General features: G+C 36.2%; 1 long non-coding RNA gene across 1 annotated transcript in view; it reads left to right on the forward strand.

The window, feature by feature from the left end:
• LOC110359545 (uncharacterized) overlaps positions 1–19,933 on the forward strand; it is a 399,216-nt gene that overhangs the window by 101,459 nt on the left and 277,824 nt on the right. Inside the window, exon 4 of the long non-coding RNA XR_010466010.1 lies at positions 18,803–18,869. This is a non-coding gene — a long non-coding RNA (uncharacterized LOC110359545). The remainder of the gene's footprint in view (positions 1–18,802; positions 18,870–19,933) is intronic.

Genomic DNA, 19,933 nt, shown 5'->3' on the forward strand with positions numbered 1-19,933 from the left:
TGCAAACAAATTATGATACCTTACAATTATACACTTCAGAAATGTTTACAACCTAAACACTAAGACTGTCTTAAATGCATTTGTATATGATTGCAATACAGCATAACTTGATGTTATCCGTAGATTTATTAGGTTTTCTGCTATGAAGAAAATACCTGATGTCTCATCTAATACTTAAGTTTGTGCTTCTCCTTGCTCTGCCCAGCACAGTGTTAATCCTGTGACTCAGTCGTTGCTGCATCAGCAGTGAGAGTAACAACCCCACAGAAACAGGCTCTCAATGTGACAGAGCCAGATACCTTCCCTTCCATGGAGCCATAGGACAGGAATATTTTCCATGTTTGACAGGGTACACACTTTCTTTGTCTATGTATTTACTGTGCAAGAGGTCTTTACAGGGTCACCCAGAGAGCAAATGTGTTAGTACTGGCATCTCACACAGTCCCCAAAAGTGGTACAGTGGCATCACTGGCATGATGCTCTGCTGCTGCCAGCGTCAAGTGGGTACTACTGTCTATCACATGATACTATGGAAAACGAGCAGAGAAATTGAGGGGTTAAAATTTCTACCACCCTTCCTCCAGCAAAGTAATATCTGAGTAAATAGAAAAAGGCTGCCATTTAATCCCAAAGAAATATAATTTGGATCTCTTTTCTCTTTGTGAACCATGCTGACTAAAATCTCTTTGAACAACCAGGTACATATGGAAGTAGCCTGTAACGTTTTGGACTGTTAAGTGAATGGACTCAGAGGAAATCTCAGAAAATTCCCTTAGGGTGCAGTTTCTGCCAGGCACCATCATGGACAGCTATGTGGATATAATTATGGGAATTGTAATAAAAACATTTTTCTAATTGATTAGTTGACCAATTAGACCAACATGATGATCACGTTTTTCATGATCATCAATAATTCAAAGTAATCAGTGTGATATTTTGGTTTACCAACTGATGATTTTAAAACAGTCCCATCTATTATGCAAGTGATCTATAGAAATAAAAGAGTTTAAAGCAATAGAATTTTATAGATTTTTAACTGTATCACATTAAAATAATTCCAAGAGTACAGAATTGAATAGAAAATCATAGTTTCCTGCAGTGTGTTCAAGTAACCTGCCAAATTTAGGAGTTACATTAAATACGCTGTGGGAAAATTCTCATGGATTTATTTTCTCTGATAAAGTATAAATTTCCTCTCTAACATAATGTATTTTGCTTATGAAACCCTAAAGATGCAGAAAGAAGACCACTGGTTGGCTGCAATAGGACTGTTTCACATTGCTTTGTAGTTGTTAGAACATATTGGTGGATCCAGATCCAATAGGCTCCATCAGCTGTTTGTGCTCTTTACTCCTACATAGGTGCCAATTTATCTTACCATTTAAGTCAATATGTAGTCAGAAACCCAAATGCATTGCTGGATATGAATTATGGTGGCTGTCAGTATGGGCTCTATAACCATCACAAGTAAAAGTAAATCAGAGCAGTCCCAAGACTGTAATTATTTATGCTGGCGACATTTGCCTGAGGTGGTTGGGGGTTATAATATACCAGAAAGTCATGTTTTTCCCCAATTTACATTACATTAATCATAGCATAGCTAAACATGAAGATTCAGCTTCAGTTGTATATCATATCAGCTACCAAACAAAAACTAAAAGTCAGTTACTATGACTTCAAGCATTGCCTAGTTCATCTGTGTTCTCATACTCAGATTCAATGAAAAGATTTTTTAGAAATCAGTTGCATCCTACTTATAAAACACTCAGCGGTGTGAAAGGTCAGATTTAAAATAATTTCAAATTTCCTGTGTGTAAATCAAAGCTCATGACCAGACTTATCATGAATTGTTTTTATCTTCAAATTTAATAGCTGTATTCTACACTGTACAAATGGCTCAGGAGCATTAGGGTTCTTAGTGTCTGTAAACTACATTGTTGAGACTTTTTTTTTTAAATATTTATAAGTCTACTGTTAAGAACAAATAATTTTCTCAATCTATTTCACTATCAGAAATTATTTATAAGTATATAATTAATTATTTAGATGTTCCTGGTATTATATTTACATTAATAATTAAATGCATCTAATTATTAAATCATATAAATAAGATTTAGTTTCACTGATGAGGTGAAATGCAAACAGCAATTCTATTGCTGACTGTAAACATTTGAAATGAGATATTCTTGAGTAACAAGCCCTCTTACTTGCTAGAAGTCACGATGGTAACCTGCTGAACCTTCCTCTCTCTGGTCCATAATTACTGTACCTGGGACAGGTTTTGGCTTCTCCCAACCAGAACCAGCTTTATCCACAGTTATTACCATGCAGGCAGCCAGCGGTCGCAATGCCAGTGGCTTTACACTGTCCACCAGTTACCCCTGTACTACCTAATGGCAATTACCTTTTAGAGAACAGGTGAGATCTGATTCATGCTCTGGGAACCCTTGGCTATCTCCTCACTAAAATTTTCAAAGAGTGTCACAGCTCAACAAAACACGTAACACAGTGCCTCAATCCCAGAAGTTGGAACCCAAAAGAGCTCTTTGGTTTCTGCAGTGCCCCAACACGCATATTTCTGCAGAGTACGAGCAGCATCAGCGTCCTCAGCACAGCATTGAACACACAGAAGGGTGAGGTGCCCGCTCCCTGCTCTGTGAGATGACACAGTTAGCAAGTGGCTGACTTCTCACTTAGTTGTGTCTTGTACAAAATATAACTACATGATGAGTAATATGTAAGCTGTTTCAGCCCCGATTATGATAAAGCTAGACAAGGTTCAAAAGCCTATCATTACCTATAAAAAGTTAGTACAGATCTTTAGCATAAACCTTCAGCTAATGCAGTCCCACTGCTATTTCTAGTCTCCGCATTGTCAGAATTTACTCCTGTTCAGTGATTGTGTTCAGTGGCCCACGTGTGCAGCTTTCACGACAGAGAGATGTAAAATATTTACATCTTTTGAAAACGTGGAATGGCCATTTGCTGGGATTCTTTACTAGCATTGGAAACACATTGTCACTTTAAACCTGGCACCTGAAGACTTGTGGTCTGAACTAATGACAGTACTTAGAAATTTGGTTTTAAACATTTTTCATCTTTTAAATACTTTCATGGAATCAGACATCTAGTGTATATAGTCCTTAAGGAAGCACTCTTAACAGAGGTCTTTTCAACTTCTTTTTGTCTTCCTGAGTGCCCTTGGGCATAGTTTAATTAATCATAGACTAAAACTTTCCAGTAAATTATGAAGTGTAGATTTTCCAAATGGGATTTTCTCTTGTTCATAGTGAGTAAGCACCTCTTATAAATAACTGCCCTTACTTGAATGCAGACATAAAATGTTCATAAATGTTTATTATAGCAATCTATGTTTTCAGTACCAGCTTGATATTTTCTTCTCAGGTTTTTATTTGGTAATGTAATCCTGAAATCTTCAATTCCCTGCTTTCATAATTATTTCTTTATTCTTTTAACCTATTTCCAGCCATGCTGGTATATTGAGAAATAAAAGTAAGAATAATGTCAATGGTTTCCCAAGCAAAAGGACCCAAGGGAACATTTTAGGACAATGTGAACTACAAGGAGAAAGAGCTGAGCTGATGCTAACTTATATGAACTTTTAATTTGAGGATAATGTTAGAATTGAATCATAATCTTCAAGGTGAACAAGTACATTAGCTTCCTAACTAAGCTGACTTAACCTTAACTGTGAAAGTGACATTAATTACCTGACATACCTGTTGTAATTATCTTTCCAGTGCTAAAGAAGCTGAATAATATTTATTTTCAAAAGGTGATGGATTGGCAGAGTGTATATATATTCAAACAATGAAGAACATGCAATTGCTATAAGAAAAATCTAAAAAATCTTATGCTTCATGTGTCCTATATTCAAAGAGAATTTTCGAATATGTCAGTAATATTCTTTTTTTTGCTTTATTTTGGATTTGGACATCTTGTTGGTTTATTGAACAGCTGAACTGTAATCACACAAAATGTGGTCAAGCGATACAAAACTGACTGAAATTTTGCACACCATAGGAAGCTAAGAGCAGAATGCGTACTATGATAGTCCAGTTCTACTTTTAGCAAGATTAAATGGCTAGTGAACTTTATAAGGGAGCACACAAATAGATTGCAACATCATGCCTTAATGTTTTTATTTTATAAAGAACTCTAATTGCTTCTGCAGGGATTAAAAGTCAGAAATTAGAAAAATCATGACAATAATTGCCCTTGATATAATCACTAAATTTCAGCCAAAGCTGTCCAACTTTCTGCCATATCACAGTCCTCCTTGATTATGTACAGCTGTTGCATCTAATCCTAGACTGTGAATTACCTCGTGAAGAACCTTTTATTCTTTTTCATTTTTTTTCCTGACTTAATGGGGTTTCCATCTCTAAGCTCTTTCTATCTTCAGCTGTCTCAAGCCATGGTAAAAGATTTTTTTTTCTACTAAAGTCACTTTATTTACGCATAGACAAATTTACAAATGAAGTCAGTTACATCAGAATTCAGACGTACACAAGAATTCACTGAATCTCTTTTTTGGGAGGAATTAAAGTGTATATTGTATTTTTGCTTGCAAGTGGATATTCTGTATGAGAAATTGCACTAAGTAGAAAAAGTGCAAGGAGTCAGTGAAATGTTACGAAGACTCTGTACCTCAGAATATGATCAAGTTTCAGAGGGTATCACACTGAGTACATACTTGCTGAAATTCCTGAATTACACAAACAGGCTCTGAAATAAGTACCGCAGCTACAAACAACAAGAGTAGCTTCAGTGGTCCATGGCTTAGCACAGATTTTAAACACCATCCAGAACTCTACATAAATCATCAGGCAGCAAGTCTTCCCTTGGGTTTTGTGTAGCTATGCATCTGCACCAACCCTTGATAAGCTCACTTATAACCAGATCAGATACATCTGCACAAGCTGTAAGTACTACTTGAACCTGAAATATATAGCTGAGCTTTTTGCACAGTCAAACTCTGTGAGACGGTTTCGTATTAATCTATATGGTTACTTGTTGATTATGGGCCTACTAGGTGTAAATAAAAGTATTCGTTTCCAGACATGTCAAAAGACAGTAATTTGATTTAGGTGTGTATGTAATTGTTCCATGTCACCTTATATATACCCCAACTAAAGCAAGGGGCTTGCATCACTCTCTGTGTTTAGATCTGCCAAATGATAAGGCCACAAAGAAGCGTATATCATATTGTTAAAGTTAGGCACACGGGCAGAAATGGCAGTAGCAGATTGGAAACAGCTCTCTCCTGTCAACAGAGATTTGGTTTCTCTGAGCTCTCATCCAATTTGCAAGTCATTAAAATTTAATGCTCTTTAACATGATTAAGCAAAAATCTTAATCATAAAGCAGATTGACCTACATGTCTGATAGACTGAAAAAATGCCACCTTACACAAATTTCTTCTGATTACAATTCTTGATGGAACCAGTTGTTTGGGAATGGGGTTCTGCAGTCTCTGGACACAAGGGTATCATCAAGTGGCTTTGAAAGTTGATTAAAGCACCAGAGCCAAGTTATGTCATATTAATGAAGTGTTCAGTACTACCAATCTGTACTTAGTTTCCAGAAGACATGTAGAATTTCTAAGCTTTCTTTATTGCAATATATTTTTTGAAGGGAAATCCTCACAGTACATTTTAAAATTAAGATATCCTGATGGTGGGATTGGATCTTGATTAAAATCCATGCTTGATAATGATGAAATAAGATAAAATGAATTTTATTAGCATGATAAAAGTTGTACAAGATCATATATATTCAGATTTCTCAATAATAAACATAGATTGGAAAACAGAAAAATACTTCTAGTCTCTAGCCAAAAGTGAAGTTATGAAACATTTGCAGACAAGGTGGAATGTGAAGACAACAGTGTAATATGATAGAACTAAGAAAATAAGGAATTAAAACTCGTGACCTTTGTCTTTGAGTGTTCAACTTGCTGATATCCTCAAGAGGGGGTTTCTAAGACTCTTAGTTGTCATTTGTTGATTGTTGCTTGTACTGAATTTATATTGACATTAATTAAATTGCTGCTTGAAGGGTTCAGCATGGAGACTTAACATGGCTAGAAAGAGATGCTGAAGGGATGCACTAACATGCCTAGAGGTATTAAGAATTCTCACAAATGATTAATTCATTTAATCCTGAGCAAAGGAGGGTAAAATGAACACTAGACTTGTTTCCCAGAAGAAAATTTTCCCTGTATCAAATTGTAGTCTATTAGATTTAGAATGGATAGGAAAGAAAGAAAGAAAGAAGTCCACCTTTCTCTGTAGCCGGGGAGCACTTATCTGGATACTCAACATCTTTTTCCCTTAAGAAATTCTCTGCTGTTACAAGGACAAGGAATGTAGTAATGTCTTTAATACCACACTTTTCCTTTAGCACATACATAATTTTTAGACTATTACATTTCTGCCATAAGGCCATAAGCCTCTTAAAGAAAACTGCATGTGCCATTCCATGTGGTATATGGGATGACAGTCTGTGGTTCATCCTGGACAAGTCACCTTTTCCTGGCTGCGTAGAACTTCTGACTGCTGGAGCCTTCCCAGCCACCTGTTTCTGTGCTCCTACATCCATGTCTGTAACAAAGCCCCAGGTGTAAATTCCCCTGTGCTTTCAGGTTCAGAGATACATTTTTAACTTGGGAAAATATTATCAGAGATGGGCTGATATTCCTGTATGCGGATGTCCTGGCTGTGTCTTCTCTTTTTTCTCTTTTCTACCAACAGCTGTCTAATTCCATGGGGGGCTGGGGGTGTAGTATCTTTCTAGGTAATTATTTCATTCCTACTCAACATTAAGCAAATATTTTCATTTGTATATCTATCATAACTTCCAGAGTTCCTTGAGTTTAAATCCCATTATTTTATATATCAACTTATAGTTGTTTGTAAGCATAATTTTGCCTTAATCAACACTGTTTTTCCTCTGCTGGTTTATCAAGACACTAAATATCATTATATGTTCTTTAAGTCTTCTTGCTTTTCATTTTTACTACTATTAATAAATTTGTATCATTAGAAAACTTCATCCCTTGCTCAGGTCATCTGTGAACACGCTGAGCAGCACGGTTCCCAGCACAGTTCTCTGAGGGATTTTTACTTTAAAAACTTGCCATTTATTACCTAAATGTCATTTCAGGTCCTTTACTTGCTTACAAATCCATGCAATGGCTTTATTTTGTATTCCAAAGCAGCTTAATTTCAAGAGTACTTTATAAATTATGGTAATGAAAACTCTTTTGATATCCAATCATAAACTTTTCCTATTAGCAATGAGTTTGAAAATTTATATTAGTTTTGTAGAGTATCACTACCCCCACAAGGCTCCTTACTTATTCCCACTATGTCATATTTCCATGCATCTGCCAGTTCTTTTATTTTTAAGCATTCCTTCCAATTTACCTGAAATGATTTGCTGTACTTTCCCGAATTCCTCCTTTATAAAATTCTGAACTCCTACTTTGTAAAAATTAAATCATATTTACAATCTTCCATACCTTCCATGCTGAAGCAGATTTAAATAATATGACATATGTAAGATTTGAAGATCATTTTCAAAAGAATGTTTCTCATTTGGCGAGAATGTGTGAAAAAGTAAATGGGGCCAAATTCTTGACCCACATATACTGACAAATTTCACCCATAATGTGTTACTGATCTAATTTGATGTGAGTAGCCAATCCACTAGAAAAAAAATCAACACTTTAGTATTCACAGAAGTCAGCGCAAATCATGTAGTTTACTTGGGAATATACCCAAGTGCCCAACTGGGCTTTGCAGCTCCCATTTGCTACTGCTACAGTGACAGTGTGGTAATCAGTATTCTTTCTAACTAGGCTGAGGCCTTAATTAATCAGGAGGCCCAACGGAGGGCATTTTGTCTGTCTACGATGAGGACATTTCTGTTCTTTCGTTTTTGTCGGGCTAGTCTGTCCTTTCCTTAAAGGTAACCCCAGGAGGCCTTATTTGTGAACACATCAGTCCAAAAGCATTAGTCCTAAGTGAGCAGTGCAATACCAAGAGGCCGAGATTAAAGTAGATCAGTCTGCATGGTTCTGTTCTGGGTGCCATTGTTACTTAGATAGCTTCAAGTTAATTGAAAGTTTTAATCTGATAACCTTTAAGCATTATGACAGTATCACTTTTTACCGTAAGGCATTTTTTATTTTGAATGTTAGGTATATCTGATATGTTATGCTAACACAATAGTAAGTGTGACATTGCATTAAGGGGCCTCCATCACAGACAATATTCAATCTGTACCAATCACTGCACAAGGATCAAACACAAAGTCTGTACTCCAGCAAGCTCACAATCTAGCTGGAAGGCAGAGGACAGCAGGTAAATGTAGACAGATACAGCAGGAGACAATGAAACGTATTCATATAGACCATAAACAGTGATTTATTTATTTTTTTAATGATTGCAACTAAAACTTGTAAACTGCTTCGGTGGTCTGCAGCTTATTGGCCCTTGTTTAGTAACACATACAATTCAGCAAATGTGGGAGCTGCAGATCTTTTTCCTGTAGACAAGAGCAGGATGGGTCTTGTCAAGATTTTTTACCACTTTAGGAAGACGTTTTATAAATTGGAACTGTACAATACAACTTTCTAAGCAATTAGTTTATGTTTGCATAGACTTTTTCTTACTACCATGAGGAAAAACATTTACTTCACAAGAGGATGTAGAACTGTTGCTGTGAAATCCAGCTGCATGCAAATGAAAGAAGAGCTCCTCGGGAACTATCTCCTCTCATTTGGTTAAGTAGGTGTGGAAGTTTTCCAAAAAATGTTTGTGAGGTACTTCTGTAAAGTCAGAATAGAAATGGAAAGTCATTTACATTTTGCTTTCACAGGGGAAAAAAAAAAAACAAATCTGTTTTCTTTGAAGATACTTAATATTAACATAATCTAGCCATACTTTCCACACTTAGGAAAAGTGCAAGGGGGTAAAGGCTACAAAGATTGTATTACTATGCAGGGATCAGCTCAGGAAAGCCGTGGTTTGGTCAGGCACACAGAGGGTAAGAGAAAGGCAGTGTGTCTGCTGTCGTCGACAGCAATGATAATTATCTTTGTTTGGGTAGATGCCCAGTAAGGATCCCAGCCAGCCCCCCTCATGTGTGAGATAACGCTGACAAGAGAAGAGTGACTGCAGCTTTTATCTAAAGAATCACTTGTATGCTGCACTGGGGGCTGCAGTCTTGTGCTGATTAATGTCTTTCACTGAAGAGCCTACACCCAGCCATGCATCCTATTTGTCTGACAATGGCAAGTGAGCGAAGTCTGCCAAATAGTTTATTAACTTGTGACATAAGCGAGTTTTCCCCTTTTCTGTGACTTTACAACAAAAACCACTTTAGTAAAAAAGTTAATGGCATTAGAGCATAATGGATAATGTTTTCCCCACCATAGTTGACCTGTGTTTCCCAGTTTGAAATCAGTGTGTTCTGAAGAACAGCTACTTCTTCAGATGAAGGAGATTTCAGACAATGAATACCAATACATATCTTGCCTTATCTACATCTGACATTCCTGTCTCTCCTCTGCAAACACATGATTTAACCTTGCCATCTTCTGTTCTCTTGAGGAGAAAATTACAGTCCATTTCTCCTTTGATCTGTCGCCTTGAAGCAGCTGGCAACTTGACAGCACCCCTTCTGCAGATGGACATTTTACTGCTGAGAGTAATACCCCAGCAATCTGTATGGACTCAGCCTTGACAAAATGACTGTGTAATCGGTAGCCAAGGAGTCACTTTTCTCACTGCTGTTGCATTTGAGCATTTTTGCGGATTCATACTTCACCCACTTCCCATTATTGCAAGTTCTCTTAAGCAATCCTCCCCATTATAAAGAAACAAGCCCTTGAAGGTGAACAGCAATAGTCTTACAAGCAGTAGAGATACTTCATAGCTTTTAACAATGCCTGCTTAAGCATGTGGTTAAATTCAAGCAATGTTCTCTTTGTAGCTCAGGGAAGCCACGTGTGTGCTTTTGGAGGACTGAGATCAGTTGAGATGTATTGAGGAGTAGCTGTAAGTGGTGGACACATTGGAAACAAAGATCAGGACAAACAAGGTGACACCCTGTCCTACATTAGCTAAGAATGCAGAAGCATTAATAAAAAAAGAATGTATGTGCTGCATCTAAATCTTAATGAAATTGATGATTTAATATCACATTTTTTTAAACGCAGGTTTCTAAGTCTCATTAACTTCAAACAAGAGGATTCATATTCTATTTAACTAGACTTCACAGTGAGCCACTTTTCATTTACAGTATATTCCTAAAGGTAGAAGCAGCAGGGAGATGAAATGACTTCATTTACTGGAATTACATCTTCTTTTATATAAAACGTTAATCATTTTATATATGACAACCTTATGCTTAATGTTGCTAGAATAATCCTCATAAAACATTATTTTGTGAATGCATAGACTCTCCTACTGAGCACACAACAGCTTTCAGTGGATGTGTTAATCCAGTTTGAATATATGTAGTATTTAATCTTAATTACGATGCTGAAGTCTATACAATGTTAATTATTCATTTTGCATGTTCCTTGCACTTTATTGTAATTCATAATTTCCTTAATCAAAATGAAACTGTTAATTATAATGGTAAAATTTAGATGAAACCTGCCTGCTAAACATAAGCAGATTTTTTGTTTGTTTTACTTAGATTTAAGTCTAAAATGACAAGGGAAAATTCTCCGAACTAGTGAGAAAAGAGCACGGAATGAACAACATGCAGCCAAGTAAGCAGCATCTCCCCCAGCCCTCGGCACGGCCCACTGTGGCTGCTGGGATCAGCCAGGACTCTTCTGCTGACATTTGCTGTATCAGAAATCTCAAGGCCTGAGAGCACAGGGTGATTTTTAATCCGGCGTTCTTGCCTCCTTTTCATCTGTACCAGAATGTAGTAAGCTTCTGCAGGTAGTGTAGGGCGTATTTCTTTGTAAAGCCTTCAAACAGGATAAGATGACTGCCATAGCACACAGAAAAAATACTAAGTAGAATTAAAAGAAGCCATTACAGTTCCAACATCCTTAACAAAATGTATTAAAACAGATGAGAAGATTTAGCAGGAAAACAGGAGAAGAAAACAGGTAGTGAGAGTTTAGAAGTAGAAAATTTCTATTTTTCAAATTATCATAGGAAACAATTCACATACAGTAACAATTATAAACTGCTGCTGCTCTTTATATAGAATAGGTTTAAATAACAGCTAAGCATCAAGTTACAAATGTTGGGAATGCTGAAAATGACAGTGTCATATCTCAGTTGCTGTATTTAATCAAATATTTATATGACACAGCAGAATAGTTAGTTTGAGCTTTTCTGGCATTTGTTTCATTTTAAATGCTTGTACTTTCAAGTGGTAAAGTACTCAAAAATGACTGGAGGGAGCACAGTATCATAAATGTGTTCATTAACAAGCAAGTCAGAGATGCATGCCCTCTTTTTCTTTTTATTCTTTCTGGAGTCCTGGAGGAATAAGATCAGAAACACTTACTTAGGGTTCATATTATCATCCAGAGGAGATTAAAACATATATAGTCTCATAAAGGAAACCTCTATGCCTTCGCAAGTATGTTCTTGCAAACCCTTGCCATGCCAAATTTACAACAAGCTGTTGATGAAAGTTGTTTGTGGAATCACAGGGAGGAAATCACATCTTTTTAGCCTGAAAGATATATCGGCAAATGTGAACTGCCACACAAGCTTTGATATGAGCTGTAGCTCCTCATCTGTCTTGAATGTCATCATTCAGTAGCTGAACCTTTGTTCAGATGTTCTGTGCTAGATCCCAGATGACTCAAGGAATATATCCTTTCTCATTGGTTGTGTCGTCATAAAATGACCTTTAGAAGGGAAAATAAAAATTTTAATGGGAAAAAAGTAATCTGTGTTTTAGGATCCTTTTTTCTCATCTAGGATTTGATACTTAGTTTTTGGCTTACAGATAGAACTATTCATATTCAAAATCCCCATACTGGCAAAATAACCTTGTTTATGAAGTAGCCCGTTCTCCCTTCGTCGCCTGGGAGTTGCTGAGCCGACCAGCTCCCATGTTCACACATTGCCGGGATTTAAGAATGAGCTATTTGCAGAAGGGCAGCAGCAGAGGCTGCACAAGAGCAGCACGGGAGGTTGGTAGGCAGATGGATTTGTTGTTTTCATGAGTAACAATTATAAATCTCAAGCAGACAGACTGTCCCTCATGTTGGGATTTACCTTTCCATGAGATCTGTTCTCCAGTAATCTAAAATTGGCTGGAACTTTATCACCTTAATAATACTTCATCAGAGAGAGATCATTACCAAGGTTCTTTGACCTTGCAGAGATGATACATTAGTACTTTGCTCACTTGTCTTGTGTTTTTTTTTCAAAATCTTTCCATAACAAGAAGGAAAGGTAACCCACCCTAAAGGGATATATGGTGTTTATGCCCGGAATATTCAGTTTTAAAATGTGTTTTTCATATTGATATTAGTTGTTAATGTTTGTCTTTTTAGAGCCTTTTGCAAAAAGATTTTTTATTCTAGTGATGCTGCAGTCTTTTATAAAGCTGTTGTGACATTTAAGAAATTACCAGTGAATATATGAAGGATCCTATGGAACACCCTGTGGAAGTGCAGAGCGATTGGAACTGTGGCTGCCATAAGCAAATAGCAATTACTGGTGAGATTTTTTGGACAGGTTGATTTCATGGAGGGATTTTTGGTTTATGTGTTAAATCTGAAATATCTGAGCAGAGAGTGCTTTTTAAAGTTAATATAGAAGCTTAAAGTAAGAGTTTTAATATATTTTGCTCTTCTTCTGTGTTCTAGAAACCTTGATCATTTTTGCCTTTAGAGTGTTTGTGGTCTAAATTTATTACACAATCTCTCAACGTATATCCATTGTAGAGGAGGAATTCTCTTCCAGTTTCCAACCACCAGGATGGGATTTATGCATGTTACAGGCTAATTTACTGGCAAAGGGATACAACCTAGACAAAAGAGTGTGTTTCACTAATTTCCATCTTATTGGAAGTTTTGAAATTTTTTATTATATATGTTTTCTTTAGGACATAGTACTAGTATTCTACAATTCTCACCACTACTTAAAAGACACATGTAAAATGCATTTTAAAAGTTTATTTAACTGACCAGTTTCAGTGATATCTATTTATACCATTTTGTTTCTTTAAAATTCAATCTCTTTTCATTCCTTTCCCATGTTCCTAAGTCATGCTCTTCTACGGGCTGACCTACAGCATAACTGAAGGCAGTAGGAAAACTCCAAGAACAATACAGCCCTTTCAAGCCTTTCCTGATGTTCTCTGAGTTCTCTTCTGTTGTCGGTTTCATCTTCCATTATAGTCATTGACTATTTCCTACCTCTCTGGTGTTTGTGTGATCTGCCCTGCTCTTCTGTGGCTGTTTTCTATGGCTTCCAGCTCTTTGTGATGTTCACTGAGTTGATCATGTTGTGAGACTGCATGGAAAGGATATTGAGGTGTATATATGATATCATGACAAGGCTACGGCCTGTTAAATGAGTTATAACAAGTCACAAGATAAATATTTAGAATTTGAGTTTTGAAAATATAAATATTAACAGAGATTTTGCAGAAGCTGGTTGACTAGCTTTAGAGAACTGCAGGGGAGTGTGCAAATCAAGAAGAATAATCAGCAGCAAATCATATTAATTTATTTTCACAAATCATTTATGAGTAGTCTTGGCTGTTTTGTTTGTTAGGTCTATCAAATTATTAGCATAAGGATTTATGCAGGTTATTTACACCTATGGCTTGTTTGCAAAGTTTGCAGTATGATTATTTACTGTGATTAGTTGTGACACCTAAATTACATTATATTTCTTCTGTCTTTAATGGGTTGTTGGAAAAAAAAAGTGAAATAAAAATCATGTTGTTTTTGTTTGCTATTCACCTAAAATATAAGATTCTTACTAACCATTTCCTAAATATGTAGGGCAAACCAAAATCAAGGTACTAACTATGGCTGAATAAAACCATATGGTGTAGTATTGAACTGATTCTAACAGGAGATATAAGGACAATATTACTTGACTATATAATGTAAAACTGAAATTGTGTTTTAGAAGGAACAGATGTACCTTGCTTACACCCTATTCAAAGAAGACTGAGATCTCCAATTTACCTTTAAAAAGAAGTTATATTTTCTCATGGCCACCCGACACAGCTTCACTACACTGACCAGACCGTGGTTCACTGACAAATTGCAGTGTCCATCATGAGAAAAGAATAAGTTCCAAATGCCCAAAAAGTATTATTTTTATGTCATATTCAGGTGACGTATCATCTGAGACTAGCATTAGCTAAGCGGCTATTATTTTTTTAACTTACAGTCATACTTGATAACCATATTTTAGTCTTTCAAATCCTATGAACTAAAGCTCAAGTGTTTAAAACACAGTGGTAATAAATAAAATATGAGACCTATAGAAATTCAGGGGGTTTATGCCAAAATGTTTCATATGATTATCAAGGAAGCAGTCTTTCCTTAATGAGGCTTTTTTAAACGTTTAAAGATGTTTTCTGACTGACAAATACATATCTGTGTTCTGTTAAAAAAATTAAATATCTGAAGATTGCATGACAAGGCTTCTACAGTTTGTGCTCTATTTTGTTTCAACAGTTACAGGTTTTACTCTGATTATGTCCATTGATTTCAAAAATACACAAAATATTTGAGAAAATATTGTGATGTATTTCAATTGCTTTTTGTTGACTTTAATCTTTCTACTTGTATTTAATCTTTACTGCTGAAGGATTGCTTGACACTGGAATTCTACATTATGTTCCTTGGAGGTGTTGGCTCAGTTTGAGTTTGGAGCTGCCCCAAATATTCAAGATTACTATCTACTAGAACTCTGAAATAACTTCTGCTTTGAGGCTTGGTTTGTGTGGTGCATCATCGTGTTGCTGCACAGAGACTTGAGGTTTTTCCATACGGATTTGGAATTGGAGGCAGCACACTACACTGTTTGAAAAAAAGATGCGTTGTATAAGCGATATGCTCATTATCTTAGACAGAATTGGCTGTGCTGCACAGGGGCATGGGCAGCTGACTAGCCAAGAAATAATAGAAATAGCAAGTATGAAAGCAAAATTGCTCTCTGCTTCTTCAAAAATAAACTATAAAGATGCTGCAGAGGCAAGAGGAACAGAAACACCCTGTCAGTGTTCACGGTGATAAGAGAATCTTGCAAATAGGCCAGGAGAAAAACCATGGCTATCATCACAAACTAGGTAAAAATGCCAGTTGTGTTCAACGCTACAGAATACTGGCCAGCAGGTAGGACAAAGCCAGTTAGAGGTTTGCATAAAAGCCTTTTTCATAGGGATGTTTGACTTAACATTAAAGACTTTTTTGTCAGATGAAGGGAATGGTATAATTTGTGTTATTTTAATGGTTCTTAGATCTCTCACTTTAAAATTCATTCACCATTGAAATAACCTATACCCTTACAGTCATATACTCTCTTTGTCTCTACATATGTGGAAATATGTGTGTATAATCACGTGTATAAGTTCGAGGTTAGGTGTGTCCCTGAGATGTATTTATCCAAATACACACCTAAATTATGAATATCAGATCACTGATCCTGGTCAGAACAGTGCATCGCATGTATGCACAAGGACAATCTCAGCATAGGTTAGAAGTATGCCTAAGTATTTTGCTTATCCATCTCTAAAAGGAAAGTACTGTTATTTCAGTTATTAACACTGTTAATCGGACTACATTTTATATAATGAAACATTTGATATACTGAAAATATTTGTTATGACAATACAATTATTAAATTCTGATTTCTGGAGCCAATGGATTTTTAAAAAACTTTTTTTTTTTTCAATTTGGCCTTTGGCTTTAAAGCAGGATACACAGAGTAGTCATGTGGAGGAATTACCTTTGACAATGATTTAAGCTGCTTTCAGAACTGATTTCCGTAGTATTCAAATATTTGATATTTCTGTATCAAAACTATAGAACTACTATGACAAAATATCTGTGTGAGAATCCTAGCCCATCATTATTTCAATTGTTTTTGTAAAATTTTCCATCCTTTATAATAATTCCTACCTCTTCTTGAATTTAATACTACATGGATTATTCAGTAATACTTGCTTATGCATTGGAACACTAAAGACCATAAGATTCAATTCAGCATGCACTCATGGAACAGAATTGTAATTTGTACTTGAAAATTAAGTACTTGGAAGTGCTACAGAAATACTGCTCTTAAATGATTAATCATGTATTTAATAATAATCACTTTTTAAAAAGATAAGTTTCTGTTCTTATTTGTGAGTTTGCCAGAGCTGCAGGTTAACAGTCAGGGTTTATGGATTCAGCTGAGTATTGCCAGTGTGTTCCTTCCTTGACTTGAAGCAGTTGAGCAATTTTTCTTTATTTCCATTTAACTAATGGTAGAAAAATTGCATTGTTAATATTTGCCTCATTAGGAGGGTAAGAATATTTGATGCAAAGGACTCAACGTTCATCTTAGTAATTACGTTGGAGGGTTTATTTCACACCAGTTTGGCTGTGTGAACGGAACACCTGCCAGCGCCGCTGCAGGTACCTTCCCAGGACACATCGTCTGCTCCAGTTCCCACACATTCTGCAACTTGTCTGCAATGCAAACCAGAGCGTGAATCTAGGGACTCTTTGGAGACTGGCCTCAAAAGCAACTGATTCACACTAAAATTCTGACACTCACCAGATAAGAAACACAAATTCAGTTGCTTCCAGCTTACCACATATGAGGGTGCTGTGAAGGTTCAAAATGAGCTCCAAACACCTGAGTTTGTCCTGTACTGAAAGTACAAGACCTTCCTCCTTGTTAACTCTGTAATTCCTTGTTAAAAAGGGAAATGCTTTCAAGATAACAGACATTCACAATGGATGCTGTAAACCAGGAAAGCGCTATTTCATCACGGAACAAGGGGCCTCTTAAACATTCTTTTCGTAAAAGGAATCCACAAGAGACATAGCCGAATGGATTTTCATCCCCAAATGAAGGACAGATGCGTTGACAATAGACAAGGGGCAAATCTCCCTACAGCTTTGTAGCTAGGAATAACTTCAGATACTAGAAGGTAATTTCTGCTGCCAGTTCTACACACCTGGAACAGTGGAAATGCAGTGATTGTAGCACCTCTATGACTGTAGCACCTCTGTTCTCAGTCAATTTGGGAAACTGTTTCCTGTAAGAGAGCTGAAACATCTGAAAATAAATTAGGAGTCAGTTTTATTTCCAGACTTTTTGGTTTTGGTCAAGTAGAGGTATTCTTTGTAAACATTTTAAAGAGTTCTTTCTTGCATCAGCTTGTGCTCAGTCGGTATTTGCTTTTAACAATGACTTGAACTTTAATAAGCTGGTACCCATAGCTTGTGCCATGTTGCTTCAAGAGATAAAAGCATATGACTAAAATAAAAAAGAAGGCCATAGGATTTTAACTGCCACCCAGAGCAGAATTAGAGTTATGTTACAATTGTTCCTGGGTTTTGGGTTTTTTAATTAAAAAAAAAGCGTTTCTTTAATTTTCAGAACTTCCTTTTTGGTTGTTTATTTGTTTGTTTTTGGAGGGAGATGCAGGATTCATTAGGGATGTGAAAACCTGCAGACTGTTAATGCACTGCATATTCTTTGAACTTCTACCTGGATCACAAAACACTGCCAGCTTCTAAGTACAGAATGCAAAGTTACAGCCACATGCTCATTATGTCCTCTTCAGTATAGCTAGCAAAGTTGTTTTGTTAACATTAATATGGCCATTTAGATTTAGTATCCTGTTCAAAATAGCTGTCACTGCCTAGTTCTGTAATTCTGGCAGAACCAGAAGGACAAGGCCACTCTGACATCTGATGTAGCAGAGTTAATCCGTAGCCCTCTGCAGATTTTACCCACTTAAATGAAGCTCCAAATAAGTACTTGCTTATCTATTGGTCCGTAAGCCAAATCAGCAACATTTGGCTGAAACTGTCATGGAAATATCTCTTTACATATATATGTATGTATATATATACTTAGTGAGTTTGAGTTTGAATAACCTTTTCATGGTTATTAATCCTAATGATAATGACAGAGTATGCAGGTAGCTGAAAGCAGATAAATGTAGCAAAAAAATAAACTTTTTTTTTTTTTTTAATTTCTGGGGTTTTTTTAACTACTATTTGGTTTGAACTAACATTTGAAACAGTATTTCTGAGATTATTGTCTATGATTGCCTGTTGGATGTAAACTATGTAGTAGAAGGATGCTGAAACATGCTTTTAGCATCATACTTCTAACATGATACTCTTATTCAGTGCTTCCTAATAAAATTGAACTAAGTATTCAGGATGAGACCATCTGATTATATACTTCCACTAGAAAGAAAATTTGTCTTACTGTTAATACTACTAATACATATTGATAGGTAAGAAATAGAGCAGTTAACTGGAACATATGGTTGGCATCCTTAAAAGAGAATCCTGTCTCTCTGCCAAAAAGTTATTGAATACAGCTGTAAATGACTTGTTAATTGTGGACATCCTCAAAGGAGCCAGCTGATCCTTAAGGCTTCAGTGCCTTTTCCAGCTGCATTGCATGAGGGACATGTGTTTAATATATTGGTGGGGCTGAGACTGCTCTTAGTTGAACTACAAATTTCTCAACCTGTGTGTGTGCAAATCTCTGAGCTTTCACAGTTCTAACAGGTATTGTTCTTGCAGGGCTTGCTGCTCTTCACTGTAAGAAGCCCCTGTAGCATCTGATGCAAACACACTGTTGGAGCCTGGGGTGAGTGTTTAATTTCAGTGTTGTGGGGTCCTTCTCCACCACTCTGAGCGGTTCTCCGTGAAGCAGTAACCTTTCTGGAAGAGACAATGGCCCAATAATGGTATCCAACGGGCAGTTTATTATGCCCTACTCCATCCATATACTTTACAGTGGTTGTGCTCAGAGATATAAGAAAATGTAACTGTCTCCATGTAAGCACTGCTGGTGTGCATCAATGCACATTTTTTGAGGCAGAATATTTGAACATGGTGATGAGTTAGACGTGTTGAACTTGCGTGCATGTGCTGATGTTATATATAAAAAACATAAGTATTGGTAGGTTTGTCTGGTTATGACTGTTAGTACTTTTTTCCTTACAAACACATTCAAACTTTCCTCCCTGAAAATAGTATCATTTTTAGGAACATAGGAAGACTTAAATAAGCAATTTCCAGAGCTACTACTAATTAAAGTGAAAGGTAGGGAGTTGTGTTTAAATTAGCAGAAAGAAATAATTCAATGTCTTTAATGTTTTTTAGAGGTTGTTTTTTTTTTTTTTTTAAATTAGGATTCTTATTTTTTTGTGCAGTAAAGCTATGCATAATACACAGGTTAAGATCTTTAATTTAATGTGGGAATGAACTAAAAAGATGAGCATTTTACACTCTCTGAATCAGCATTGCATAATTGCATTTTAATGAATTAACTGTATTTCACAGACATAAAATTGATTTGAAACTAATAGCTGAACCCTCACCACATGGTGTTTTCATTGAAGGTTCAAAGCAAGACTCTGTTACCTACAAACTATTAATATGTTCTTGGTTTTAGTGGCAAAAGGATAATGCATGCAGGAACATAAATTACAAATACTTATAATATTTAAATAAACATAAACAAAGTATCACTGTTTGATGCCTCCTATTTATGTCGCTGTTCCATCTCTGTAGAGACCAGAGTAACTGTGGAACAATTGGGAACCTTTCCAGGTAGCCATGTTAGATTTCTACTGTCTTGCTCCTGGAAGCGGAAGATACTGTCTTAGTCTCCTTATATATAGGTCATATAGCCAGCCCTTACCCCTT

The sequence above is a fragment of the Columba livia genome, chromosome 14, assembly GCF_036013475.1.
Source record: "Columba livia isolate bColLiv1 breed racing homer chromosome 14, bColLiv1.pat.W.v2, whole genome shotgun sequence".
Taxonomy (NCBI): Eukaryota; Metazoa; Chordata; class Aves; order Columbiformes; family Columbidae; genus Columba; species Columba livia.